We start from the raw sequence: 14,353 nt of genomic DNA on the forward strand, positions 1-14,353 counted from the left end.
CCACAGTGTCTCCTGACCCTTCCTGTCTCAGCCTCCTGTATTTATGCTGCAGTAGTTTGTGTGTCGAGGGGCTAGGGTCAGTCTATTATCCGGTGTCCTGTGTGAATTTAAGTATGCTCTTTCTTTCTTTCTTTCTTTCTTTCTTTCTTTCTTTCTTTCTTTCTTTCTTTCTTTCTCTCTGCACACTAGGTAAGACCTGGGAGGACCATCCCCTGTATTTTGGTTAGCTCGTTAAGGTTAGGTAAGTGGTGGGTAGGTAGGAGAGGGTAGGTAAGGTAAGGTAGGAGAGGGTAGGTAAGGTAGGAGAGGGTTGGAGAGTGTAGGTAAGGTAGGAGAGGGTAGGTAAGGTAGGATAGGGTAGCAGAGGGTAGGTAAGGTAGGTGAGGGTAGGAGAGGGTAGGTAAGGTAGGAGAGGGTAGGAGAGGGTAGGTAAGGTAGGAGAGGGTAGGTAAGGTAGGAGAGGGTAGGAGAGGGTAGGTAAGGTAGGAGAGGGTAGGTAAGGTAGGAGAGTGGGCTCTCTTTGCTTTGGTTCCATTCAGCCCCTTTTCCTCAATTTACCGTGTGAAGGAGGAAATTAATTCCCAGTAAACGGTAATATTCTCTGCCTCTGTCTCTTTACATCCACCTACAGTCACATACCTCTTTACCTCCACCTACAGTCCCATACCTCTTTACCTCCACCTACAGTCCCATACCTCTTTACCTCCACCTACAGTCCCATACCTCTCTACCTCCACCTACAGTCACATACCTCTTTACCTCCACCTACAGTCACATACCTCTTTACCTCCACCTACAGTCACATACCTCTTTACCTCCACCTACAGTCCCATACCTCTTTACCTCCACCTACAGTCCCATACCTCTCTACCTCCACCTTCAGTCACATACCTCTTTACCTCCACCTACAGTCACATACCTCTATACCTACAGTCCCATACCTCTATACCTCCACCTACAGTCACATACCTCTTTACCTCCACCTACAGTCCCATACCTCTTTACCTCCACCTACAGTCCCATATCTCTTTACCTCCACCTACAGTCACATACCTCTTTACCTCCACCTACAGTCACATACCTCTTTACCTCCACCTACAGTCACATACCTCTTTACCTCCACCTACAGTCCCATACCTCTTTACCTCCACCTACAGTCCCATACCTCCACCTACAGTCACATACCTCTTTACCTCCACCTACAGTCACATACCTCTATACCTCCACCTACAGTCCCATACCTCTTTACATCCACCTACAGTGTAGCAGGGTGTTGCGTTCCCTCCTAGAGGTGTACATAACATAATGGGGGCTCATCCGGGATCATTAAGCCCACCGGACCCTGCTGCTCTGAGCTCTGTGATTGGTGATTGAGGTGTGACCAGACCCTGCTGCTCTGAGCTCTGTGATTGGTGATTGAGGTGTGACCGGACAATGCTGCTCTGAGCTCTGTGATTGGTGATTGAGGTGTGACCGGACCCTGCTGCTCTGAGCTCTGTGATTGGTGATTGAGGTGTGACCGGACCCTGCTGCTCTGAGCTCTGTGATTGGTGATTGAGGTGTGACCTGACCCTGCTGCTCTGAGCTCTGTAATTGGTGATTGAGGTGTGACCGGACCCTGCTGCTCTGAGCTCTGTGATTGGTGATTGAGGTGTGACCGGACCCTGCTGCTCTGAGCTCTGTGATTGGTGATTGAGGTGTGACCGGACCCTGCTGCTCTGAGCTCTGTGATTGGTGATTGAGGTGTGACCGGACCCTGCTGCTCTGAGCTCTCTGATTCTTGATTCAGGTGTGACCGGACCCTGCTGCTCTGAGCTCTGTGATTGGTGATTGAGGTGTGACCGGACCCTGCTGCTCTGAGCTCTGTGATTGGTGATTGAGGTGTGACCGGACCCTGCTGCTCTGAGCTCTGTGATTGGTGATTGAGGTGTGACCAGACCCTGCTGCTCTGAGCTCTGTGATTGGTGATTGAGGTGTGACCGGACCCTGCTGCTCTGAGCTCTCTGATTCTTGATTCAGGTGTGACTGGACCCTGCTGCTCTGAGCTCAGTGATTGGGGATTGAGGTGTGACCGGACCCTGCTGCTCTGAGCTCTGTGACTGGTGATTGAGGTGTGACCGGACCCTGCTGCTCTGAGCTCTGTGATTGGGGATTGAGGTGTGACCGGACCCTGCTGCTCTGAGCTCTGTGATTGGTGATTGAGGTGTGACCGGACCCTGCTGCTCTGAGCTCTGTGATTGGTGATTGAGGTGTGACTGGACCCTGCTGCTCTGAGCTCTGTGATTGGTGATTGAGGTGTGACCGGACCCATGCTGCTCTGAGCTCTCTGATTCTTGATTCAGGTGTGACCGGACCCTGCTGCTCTGAGCTCAGTGATTGGGGATTGAGGTGTGACCGGACCCTGCTGCTCTGAGCTCTGTGACTGGTGATTGAGGTGTGACCGGACCCTGCTGCTCTGAGCTCTGTGATTGGGGATTGAGGTGTGACCGGACCCTGCTGCTCTGAGCTCTGTGATTGGTGATTGAGGTGTGACCGGACCCTGCTGCTCTGAGGTCTGTGTTATTGGTGATTGAGGTGTGATGGTGTGATGGTGGGCTGTGAGTTTGGGTGACTTGTTTAGTTTGCGTGTGTTCAGTAGGCTGCAGTGTACAAGATGGTTGCCTCAGCAGTCTCCCAGTTTATTGAAGCGCCATCTGTTGATCGGTTGTTGGGGTTGCGTAACGTAGACCTTTGCCCCATAGCTGACCTTTATGGACTCTTCATCCCTGAGAAAGCCCTAAAGGCTGAGCTTGTGGTGCTAGTCAGGGAGGGTTTAGTGAGAACGCATTTTCTTGTTGAAAGATGAGATGGAGGCTTCATGAGAGGAGACGGGTAGACCTTCTGATGCCAAGTCGGAGGACAGTGTGGAGAAAGGGGTTGCTCGTACCCCCCTTTACATTTCCCAGATTCAACCCTTTCTCTTCTGCTTTTGGTTGCTCAGACGGGACCGCTAGGCTGATTGTGAGGCTGGTCCATTTGGAAATCAAGCAAAAAGATTAAGAGCGAGATAGACAGATGACGTTTGATTTAGAAATGAGGAAAATGGATAACGACAAGGAGGTGAGGATCCGACAGCTGGAGCCGCTGGCGCCAGTGCGACTCCACAACCTGCTCATCATCACTTCGATGTCAGTACAAATACAGCTCCCTCCGGGAGGCGGAAGTTGTTTCCTATTTCTCTGCGTTTGAGCGTGTGGCTGCTGCGCTGCATTGGCCACTCGAGGTTTGGCTGCTCCTGTTGCAATGTAAATTGTCTGGGAAAGCCCAGGAAGTGGTAGCTGCCCTCTCCCTGGAAGACAGTTTACACTACGATACAGTTAAAACTACCGTGTTGTGGGCTTATGAGTTGGTGCCTGAAGCTTTTAGGCAGCGCTTCAGGAACCACAAAAAAAAAAAAACTCTCACTGTACATTTGAGTTTGCAAGGGACAAAGAGTCCCTGTTTAATCGCAGGTGTTCAGCCGGCAAAGCTAACACTGGCTAGAGGACCAGGCAGAGACCCACACAAACCTCCCAGCATAGAATAGAGTGGATAAACCCCCCAGATTAAAGAAAGCCCCCAGAGAGTGCAGAGAAGAGGAGAGTTGAGCAAAGCAGAGAAGAGTTGAGCAAAGGAGAGAAGAGTTGAGCAAAGGAGAGAAGAGTTGAGCAAAGGAGAGGAGAGTAGAGCAAAGGAGAGGAGAGCAGGAGTCATTCATAGAGAAGTTATCTACCATCCCCCATTATCATTTACACAAAGCAAACCACCCTGAAGCCACCAGCAGTTTTTCATCATCTCTATTGTTATTCTCTATTCAAACATCAAACTATTACAGTGACAATTAAATGATCCCTGTTTAAAATCTTCCTGATGCACCCATCCCGTTAGCAGGATCATTTTCGTCAACATCCGCTGAATTACAGAGCGCCAAATTAAATTACTAAAAATATTTAATTTTCATGACAAGTGCAATATAGCAAAACACAGCTTAGCTTGTTGTTAATCCACCTGGCGTGTCAGATTTCAAAAAAGCTTTTCGATGAAAGCATACCAAGCGTTTATATAAGGACAAAACATTACAAACAGCTATCAGCAAAGTAGATTGCTCACTAAAGTCAGAAAAGCAATAAAATGAATCGCTTACCTTTGATGATCTTCGGATGTTTGCACTCACGAGACTCCCAGTTACACAATAAATGTTCCTTTTGTTCCATAAAGATTATTTTTATATCCAAAATACCTCCATTTGGTTGGCGCGTTATGTTCAGAAATCCACAGGCTCGAGCGGTCAAGACCGGGCAGACGAAAAATTCCAAATAGTATCCATAAAGTTTGTAGAAACATGTCAAACATTTTTTATAATCAATCCTCAGGTTGTTTTTACAATATATAATCGATAATATTTAAACCAGACTGTACTTTCTTCAATAGGAGAGAGAGAGAAAATGTCTGCTCCAAACTGTTGCGCATGCAAAACGCTGCTGGCACCCAGCCATCCAATTTTGAAGAAAAACAGCACTTCCTGGTTTGATTTTCCTCAGGTTTCGTATGCAATATCAGTTCTGTTATACTCACAGACAATATTTTGACAGTTTTGGAAGCTTTAGTGTTTTCTATCCTAATCTGATCATGCTGATCATTTATGAACATTTGAACATCTTGGCCATGTTCTGTTATAATCTCCACCCGGCACAGCCAGAAGAGGACTGGCCATCCCACATATGCTCTCTCTAATTCTCTCTTTCTTTCTCTCTCTCGGAGGACCTGAGCCCTAGGACCATGCCCCAGGAATACCTGACATGATGACTCCTTGCTGTCCCCAGTCCACCTGACTGTGCTGCTGCTCCAGTTTCAACTATTCTGCCTTATTATTATTCAACCATGCTGGTCATTTATGAACATTTGAACATCTTGACCATGTTTTGTTATAATCTCCACCCGGCACAGCCAGAAGAGGACTGGCCACCCCACATAGCCTGGTTCCTCTCTAGGTTTCTTCCTAGGTTTTGGCCTTTCTAGGGAGTTTTTCCTAGCCACCGTGCTTCTTCACCTGCATTGCTTGCTGTTTGGGGTTTTAGGCTGGGTTTCTGTACAGCACTTTGAGATATCAGCTGATGTACGAAGGGCTATATAAAATAAATTTGATTTGATTTGATTTGATCTGACAATTATATGCATATTCTGGGCCTGAGAAATAGGCAGTTTCATTTGGGTACGTTTTTCATCCAAACATCAAATACTGCCCCCTACACTCAACAGGCTAAAGAAAAGTCTTACCTTGTTGAAAACACTGTCTTCTCCTGTGCTGAAGACGCTCTCAGTGTCGCTGTCTGAGTCTTTGTGGAGAGTAGTGCTGAAACTACTCACACTCTGACAGTCTGCAACCAGAACAACACAACAGGACAACAGGTTCGAGACGGGAACAGACAACAGTCTTCAGAAGGTCCTATTTATGCAGACAGGAACACGTACAGTCGTATTGCTACCCTGGTAAGAGGAACACCTAACACAGAACCACCAACACAGTCGTATTGTTACCCTGGTAAGAGGAACGCCAGTCATACTGTTACCCTGGTAAGAGGAACACCAGTATTACTGTTACCCTGGTAAGAGGAACACCAGTCTTACTGTTACCCTGGTAAGAGGAACACCAGTCATACTGTTACCCTGGTAAGAGGAACACCAGTCATACTGTTACCCTGGTAAGAGGAACACCAGTCTTACTGTTACCCTGGTAAGAGGAACACCAGTCTTACTGTTACCCTGGTAAGAGGAACACCAGTCTTACTGTTACCCTGGTAAGAGGAACACCAGTCATACTGTTACCCTGGTAAGAGGAACACCTGTCGTACTGTAACCCTGGTAAGAGGAACACCAGTCATACTGTTACCCTGGTAAGAGGAACACCAGTCTTACTGTTACCCTGGTAAGAGGAACACCAGTCGTACTGTTACCCTGGTAAGAGGAACACCAGTCATACTGTTACCCTGGTAAGAGGAACACCAGTCATACCCAGTCATACCCTGGTAAGAGGAACACCAGTCATACTGTTACCCTGGTAAGAGGAACACCAGTCTTACAGTTACCCTGGTAAGAGGAACACCAGTCTTACTGTTACCCTGGTAAGAGGAACACCAGTCATACTGTTACCCTGGTAAGAGGAACACCAGTCATACTGTTACCCTGGTAAGAGGAACACCAGTCATACTGTTACCCTGGTAAGAGTCATACTGAACTAATCCATACTGTCATCTCATCTAAAATGGAACTAATCCATACTGTCATCTCATCTGAAATGGAACTAATCCATACTGTCATCTCATCTGAAATGGAACTAATCCATACTGTCATCTCATCTGAAATGGAACTAATCTATACTGTCATCTCATCTGAAATGGAACTAATCCATACTGTCATCTCATCTGAAATGGAACTAATATATACTGTCATCTCATCTGAAATGGAACTAATCCATACTGTCATCTCTTCTGAAATGGAACTAATCCATACTGTCATCTCATCTGAAATGGAACTAATCTATACTGTCATCTGGACTAAAATGGAACTAATCCATACTGTTATCTCATCTGAAATGGAACTAATCCATACTGTCATCTCATCTGAAATGGAACTAATCCATACTGTCATCTCTTCTGAAATGGAACTAATCCATACTGTCATCTCATCTGAAATGGAACTAATCTATACTGTCATCTGGACTAAAATGGAACTAATCCATACTGTTATCTCATCTGAAATGGAACTAATCCATACTGTCATCTCATCTGAAATGGAACTAATCCATACTGTCATCTCATCTGAAATGGAACTAATCCATACTGTCATCTCATCTGAAATGGAACTAATCCATACTGTCATCTCATCTGAAATGGAACTAATCCATACTGTCATCTCATCTGAAATGGAACTAATCCATACTGTCATCTCATCTGAAATGGAACTAATCCATACTGTCATCTCATCTGAAATGGAACTAATCCATACTGTCATCTGGACTAAAATGGAACTCATCCATACTGTCATCTCATCTGAAATGGAACTAATCCATACTGTCATCTCATCTGAAATGGAACTAATCCATACTGTCATCTCATCTGAAATGGAACTAATCCATACTGTCATCTCATCTGAAATGGAACTAATCCATACTGTCATCTCATCTGAAATGGAACTAATCCATACTGTCATCTCATCTGAAATGGAACTAATCCATACTGTCATCTCATCTGAAATGGAACTAATCCATACTGTCATCTGGACTAAAATGGAACTCATCCATACTGTCATCTCATCTGAAATGGAACTAATCCATACTGTCATCTCATCTGAAATGGAACTAATCCATACTGTCATCTCATCTGAAATGGAACTAATCCATACTGTCATCTCATCTGAAATGGAACTAATCCATACTGTAATCTCATCTGAAATGGAACTAATCCATACTGTCATCTCATCTGAAATGGAACTAATCCATACTGTCATCTGGACTAAAATGGAACTCATCCATACTGTCATCTCATCTGAAATGGAACTAATCCATACTGTCATCTCATCTGAAATGGAACTAATCCATACTGTCATCTCATCTGAAATGGAACTAATCCATACTGTCATCTCATCTGAAATGGAACTAATCCATACTGTCATCTCATCTGAAATGGAACTAATCTATACTGTCATCTCATCTGAAATGGAACTAATCCATACTGTCATCTCATCTGAAATGGAACTAATCTATACTGTAATCTCATCTGAAATGGAACTAATAAGAAGGCAAGAAGCCTTGCCTTCAACAGGGACAGTAAGGTGACTTGATACAAGAAGCCTTACCTTCAACAGGGACAGTAAGGTGACTTGCAGAACAGACAGCATCGCTTCGGTTCTCAGGTAGATTCTCAGGTAGGATCTCATGCAGGTTCCCAGATAGAATCCCAGGTAGGTTTTCAGGTATGTCCTCTTGTTGGATCTCAGGTGGGATCTCAGGCGGGTTCTCAGAAGGGTTCTCAGGTGCGTTCTCAGGTAGAATCTCAGGTAGGTTTGCAGGTGCGTTCTCAGGTAGGTTCTCAGGTAGGTTTTCAGGTAAGTTCTCAGGTAGAATCTCAGGTAGGATCTCAGGTGCGTTCTCTGGTAGATTCTCGGGTAGGTTCTCAAGTAGGTTCTCAAGTAGGTTCTCAGGTATGTTCTCAGGTGACACTGGACTGTTAGGTGGGACATCCCCTGTACATGTGGACACCACTACAGCAGTGACATCATCTCCATCTCCACAGTCTGACCACGTCACAGAGGGGTCGAGGGTCAGGGTTAGGGTCACGGAGTGGTCGAGGGTTACAGAGGGGTTGAGGTTGAGGGCTTGGTCTGTAGCAGGTTGACTGTCTGAGTGTCCTGACCCCTCCTCCGCCCTGGTGCCACAGGACTCCTGATTCACTGTCCTGTCAGAGGGGTCTCCAATGTGTTCCCCTAGAACCGAGGGGGCCTCACTAGGTCTCCCTAGGACCTCCGTTATCTCCATCTCTACACCCTCTCCACCCTCCTCTCCATCCTTCTCTCCACCTGCCCCACCAGACGCTCCCCCAGAGTTGGAGCCTGTTTCTGGGGGCGGGAGGTCTCCATCCATGGGGGTAGTCCCATCCCTGTCCTCTGGAGGGGGCTCACTGTCCTGCAAGTCTGTCTGGTGGTCTGTCTGGAGGTCTGCAGGTACAGACAGTCTCCCCTCTGTTACCTCTGACCCTAACACACCCTGCATGATTTCAGCTCTGAGGCCAGAGTCACCAGCCTCTATGGGCTTGTCCTGTCTGACACCCTGTCTCTCACCTTCTCTGTCACCCTGTCTGTAACTGCCCTCTAGTGGCAGTTCCCCCTCGAACACCTGCTCTGACTGAGGCTCTGATGAGGACTCTGAGTGATGCTCTATTGCGGGCTCTAGTGTCAGCTCTAATAGGGGTTCTGGTATGTAGGGCTCTAGTGTCGGCTCTAACAGGGGTTCTGGTGTGTAGAGCTCTAACAGGGGTTCAGGGTCTAACAGGGGTTCTGTTGGTGTAGTCTCTAACAGGGGTTCTGGTGGTGTAGGCTCTAACAGGGGTTCTGGTGGTGTAGGCTCTAACAGGGGTTCAGGCTCTAACATGGGTTCTGGTGGTGTAGACTTTAACAGGGGTTCAGGCTCTAACAGGGGTTCTGGTGTGTAGAGCTCTAACAGGGGTTCAGGGTCTAACAGGGGTTCTGTTGGTGTAGTCTCTAACATGGGTTCTGTTGGTGTAGTCTCTAACAGGGGTTCTGGTGGTGTAGGCTCTAACAGGGGTTCTGGTGGTGTAGGCTCTAACAGGGGTTCTGGTGTGTAGAGCTCTAACAGGGGTTCAGGGTCTAACAGGGGTTCTGTTGGTGTAGTCTCTAACAGGGGTTCTGGTGGTGTAGGCTCTAACAGGGGTTCTGGTGGTGTAGGCTCTAACAGGGGTTCAGGCTCTAACATGGGTTCTGGTGGTGTAGACTTTAACAGGGGTTCAGGCTCTAACAGGGGTTCTGGTGTGTAGAGCTCTAACAGGGGTTCAGGGTCTAACAGGGGTTCTGTTGGTGTAGTCTCTAACATGGGTTCTGTTGGTGTAGTCTCTAACAGGGGTTCTGGTGGTGTAGGCTCTAACAGGGGTTCTGGTGGTGTAGGCTCTAACAGGGGTTCTGGTGGTGTAGACTCTAACAGGGGTTCAGGCTCTAACAGGGGTTCTGGTGGTGTAGGCTCTAACAGGGGTTCAGGCTCTAACAGGGGTTCAGGCTCTAACATGGGTTCTGGTGGTGTAGGCTCTAACAGGGATTCTGTTGGTGTAGGCTCTAACAGGGGTTCTGGTGGTGTATCAGCAGATTCTCTATCAGCAGGCCCACTTCCTGAGAACAGCAACGCTCCACAGTTTAATACTGCTGTTACTGTACTGTCCATAGAGCCACTGATAGCTGAGATCTCAGCTGCATGGTCCATAGATGTTTCTACAGGGCCATAGACATCTCCCATTTCTCTATCATCACAGTCACCAGAATGGAGTCCAGTTTCCTGAGCCTCGTGGCTGCCCTTCTCAGAGTTGTGAAACTGTTCCTCTGTGGAGCCACCAGAGTCACCAGAGCCCTCCCCAGCCCTAGCAGAAGCTGTTTTCTTACTTTGTTCCAGTGGAGGTTCACCCTCACTGAGGCCCTCTATCTCTATAGGACATGATCTCACAGAGTCAGCTGTACCCTCCTGCATGTCCTGTCCATTGTCCAGGGTAGAAGTGTCTGACAGGGGAGAGGGGTCAGAGTCTGACAGACCCTTAGTGGTGGGGATAGAGTCTGTTGTGGTTAACCATTCACTGTCTGCAGGTTGGTCCTCTGGGTGAACGGTGTAGCAGCTTTCCTGACAGCTGTCTGCAGGTTGGTCCTCTGGGTGAACGGTGTAACAGCCCTCCTGACAGCTGTCTGCAGGTTGGTCCTCTGGGTGAACGGTGTAACAGCCCTCCTGACAGCTGTCTGCAGGTTGGTCCTTTGGGTGAACGGTGTAACAGCTGTCCTGACAGCTGTCTGCAGGTTGGTCCTCTGGGTGAACGGTGTAACAGCTCTCCTGACAGCAGTCTGCTTCCCTCCCCACACAGCTCTTACCTTCCTGGAGACACTCCTTCAGGTCTGTGTCTGAGGGATCTGAGTTGGCCACGTCTTCCAGGGACTGAGTGTGTCCCATGTCTTCTGTTGTTGCTGTGACTCCACTGAGGACAGGTGGATCTCTGTAATCTGTGTCTTTCTCTTCCTCCCCACTTCCTACTGTGCTCTCCTCCTCTCCTCCCTGGTTCTGCTGTTCCTGGTAAGGTAACAAGGTACCAGGGGTAGAGGAAGAGAAGTGTTAGGGTGGTAAGGTACCAGGGGTAGAGTAGTGTTAGGGTGGTGAGGTACCAGGGTAGAGGTAGAGTAGTGTTAGAGTGGTGAGGTACCAGGGGTAGAGGTAGAGTAGTGTTAGGGTGGTAAGGTACCAGGGGTAGAGTAGTGTTAGGGTGGTGAGGTACCAGGGGTAGAGTAGTGTTAGGGTGGTGAGATACCAGGGGTAGAGTAGTGTTAGGGTGGTGAGATACCAGGGGTAGAGGTCGAGTAGTGTTAGGGTGGTAAGGTACCAGGGGTAGAGGTAGAGTAGTGTTAGGGTGGTAAGGTCCCAGGGGTAGAGTAGTATTAGGGTGGTGAGATATCAGGGGTAGAGGTAGAGTAGTGTTAGTGTGGTAAGGTACCAGGGGTAGAGTAGTGTTAGGGTGGTAAGGTCCCAGGGGTAGAGTAGTGTTAGGGTGGTAAGGTACCAGAGGTAGAGGTAGAGTAGTGTTAGGGTGGTGAGGTACCAGGGGTAGAGGTAGAGTAGTGTTAGGGTGGTGAGGTACCAGGGGTAGCGTAGTGTTAGGGTGGTAAGGTACCAGGGGTAGAGTAGTGTTAGGGTGGTGAGATACCAGGGGTAGAGGTAGAGAAGTGATAGGGTGGTGAGGTACCAGGGGTAGAGGTAGAGTAGTGTTAGGGTGGTATGGTACCAGGGTAGAGGTAGAGTAGTGTTTGGGTGGTAAGGTACCAGGGGTAGAGTAGTGTTAGGGTGGTGAGATACCAGGGGTAGAGGTAGTGTTAGGGTGGTGAGACACCAGGGGTAGAGTAGTGTTAGGGTGGTGAGATACCAGGGGTAGAGTAGTGTTAGGGTGGTAAGGTACCAGGGGTAGAGTAGTGTTAGGGTGGTAAGGTACCAGGGGTAGAGTAGTGTTAGTGTGGTAAGGTACCAGGGGTAGAGGTAGAGTAGTGTTAGGGTGGTAAGGTACCAGGGGTAGAGGTAGAGTAGTGTTAGGGTGGTGAGGTACCAGGGGTAGAGTAGTGTTAGGGTGGTAAGGTACCAGGGGTAGAGTAGTGTTAGGGTGGTGAGGTACCAGGGGTAGAGTAGTGTTAGGGTGGTATGGTACCAGGGGTAGAGTAGTGTTAGGGTGGTAAGGTACCAGAGGTAGAGGTAGAGTAGTGTTAGGGTGGTAAGGTACCAGGGGTAGAGTAGTGTTAGGGTGGTAAGGTACCAGGGGTAGAGTAGTGTTAGGGTGGTAAGGTACCAGAGGTAGAGGTAGAGTAGTGTTAGGGTGGTAAGGTACCAGGGGTAGAGTAGTGTTAGGGTGGTAAGGTACCAGGGGTAGTGTAGTGTTAGGGTGGTGAGGTACCAGGGGTAGAGTAGTGTTAGGGTGGTGAGGTACCAGGGGTAGAGTAGTGTTAGGATGGTGAGGTACCAGGGGTAGAGTAGTGTTAGGGTGGTAAGGTACTAGGGGTAGATTAGTGTTAGGGTGGTAAGGTACCAGGGGTAGAGTAGTTTTAGGGTGGTAAGGTACCAGGGGTAGAGTAGTTTTAGGGTGGTAAGGTACCAGGGGTAGAGTAGTTTTAGGGTGGTAAGGTAGCAGGGGTAGAGGTAGAGTAGTGTTAGGGTGGTAAGGTACCAGGGGTAGAGTAGTGTTAGGGTGGTAAGGTACCAGGGGTAGATTAGTGTTAGGGTGGTGAGATACCAGGGGTAGAGTAGTGTTAGGGTGGTAAGGTACCAGGGGTAGAGTAGTGTTAGGGTGGTGAGATACCAGGGGTAGAGTAGTGTTAGGGTGGTAAGGTACCAGGGGTAGAGTAGTGTTAGGGTGGTGAGGTACCAGGGGTATAGTAGTGTTAGGGTGGTGAGGTACCAGGGGTAGAGTAGTGTTAGGGTGGTGAGGTAGCAGGGGTAGAGGTAGAGTAGTGTTAGGGTGGTAAGGTACCAGGGGTAGTGTAGTGTTAGGGTGGTGAGATACCAGGGGTAGAGTAGTGTTAGGGTGGTGTGGCACCAGGGATAGAGTAGTGTTAGGGTGGTAAGGTACCAGGGGTAGAGTAGTGTTAGGATGGTAAGGTACCAGGGGTAGAGTAGTTTTAGGGTGGTAAGGTACCAGGGGTAGAGTAGTTTTAGGGTGGTAAGGTAGCAGGGGTAGAGGTAGAGTAGTTTAAGGGTGGTAAGGTACCAGGGGTAGAGTAGTGTTAGGATGGTAAGGTACCAGGGGTAGAGTAGTGTTAGGGTGGTAAGGTACCAGGGGTAGAGTAGTGTTAGGGTGGTAAGGTACCAGGGGTAGAGTAGTGTTAGGGTGGTAAGGTAGCAGGGGTAGAGTAGTGTTAGGGTGGTAAGGTACCAGGGGTAGAGTAGTGTTAGGGTGGTAAGGTACCAGGGGTAGAGTAGTGTTAGGGTGGTGAGATACCAGAGGTAGAGTAGTGTTAGGGTGGTAAGGTACCAGGGGTAGAGTAGTTTTAGGGTGGTAAGGTACCAGGGGTAGAGTAGTTTTAGGGTGGTAAGGTAGCAGGGGTAGAGGTAGAGTAGTGTTAGGGTGGTGAGGTAGCAGGGTTAGAGGTAGAGTAGTGTTAGGGTGGTAAGGTAGCAGGGGTAGAGTAGTGTTAGGGTGGTAAGGTACCAGGGGTAGAGTAGTGTTAGGGTGGTGAGGTAGCAGGGTTAGAGGTAGAGTAGTGTTAGGGTGGTAAGGTACCAGGGGTAGAGTAGTGTTAGGGTGGTGAGGTAGCAGGGGTAGAGTAGTGTTAGGGTGGTGAGGTAGCAGGGTTAGAGGTAGAGTAGTGTTAGGGTGGTGAGGTACCAGTGGTAGAGTAGTGTTAGGGTGGTGAGATACCAGGGGTAGAGTAGTGTTAGGGTGGTGAGGTAGCAGGGGTAGAGTAGTGTTAGGGTGGTGAGATACCAGGGGTAGAGTAGTTTTAGGGTGGTAAGGTAGCAGGGGTAGAGGCAGAGTAGTGTTAGGGTGGTAAGGTACCAGGGGTAGAGTAGTGTTAGGGTGGTAAGGTACCAGGGGTAGAGTAGTGTTAGGGTGGTAAGGTACTAGGGGTAAAGTAGTGTTAGGGTGGTAAGGTACCAGGGGTAGAGTAGTGTTAGGGTGGTGAGGTACCAGGGGTAGAGTAGTGTTAGGGTGGTGAGATACCAGGGGTAGAGTAGTGTTAGGGTGGTGAGATACCAGGGGTAGAGTAGTGTTAGGGTGGTGAGATACCAGGGGTAGAGTAGTGTTAGGGTGGTGAGATACCAGGGGTAGTGTAGTGTTAGGGTGGTGAGATACCAGGGGTAGAGTAGTGTTAGGGTGGTGAGATACCAGGGGTAGAGTAGTGTTAGGGTGGTAAGGTACCAGGGGTAGAGTAGTGTTAGGGTGGTGAGATACCAGGGGTAGAGTAGTGTTAGGGTGGTGAGATACCAGGGGTAGTGTAGTGTTAGGGTGGTGAGATACCAGGGGTAGAGTAGTGTTAGGGTGGTGAGGTACCAGGGGTAGAGGTAGAGTAGTGTTAGGGTGGTGAGATACCAGGGGTA

The sequence above is a fragment of the Oncorhynchus mykiss genome, chromosome 26, assembly GCF_057628025.1.
Source record: "Oncorhynchus mykiss isolate SJ-2025 chromosome 26, ASM5762802v1, whole genome shotgun sequence".
NCBI lineage: Eukaryota > Metazoa > Chordata > Actinopteri > Salmoniformes > Salmonidae > Oncorhynchus > Oncorhynchus mykiss.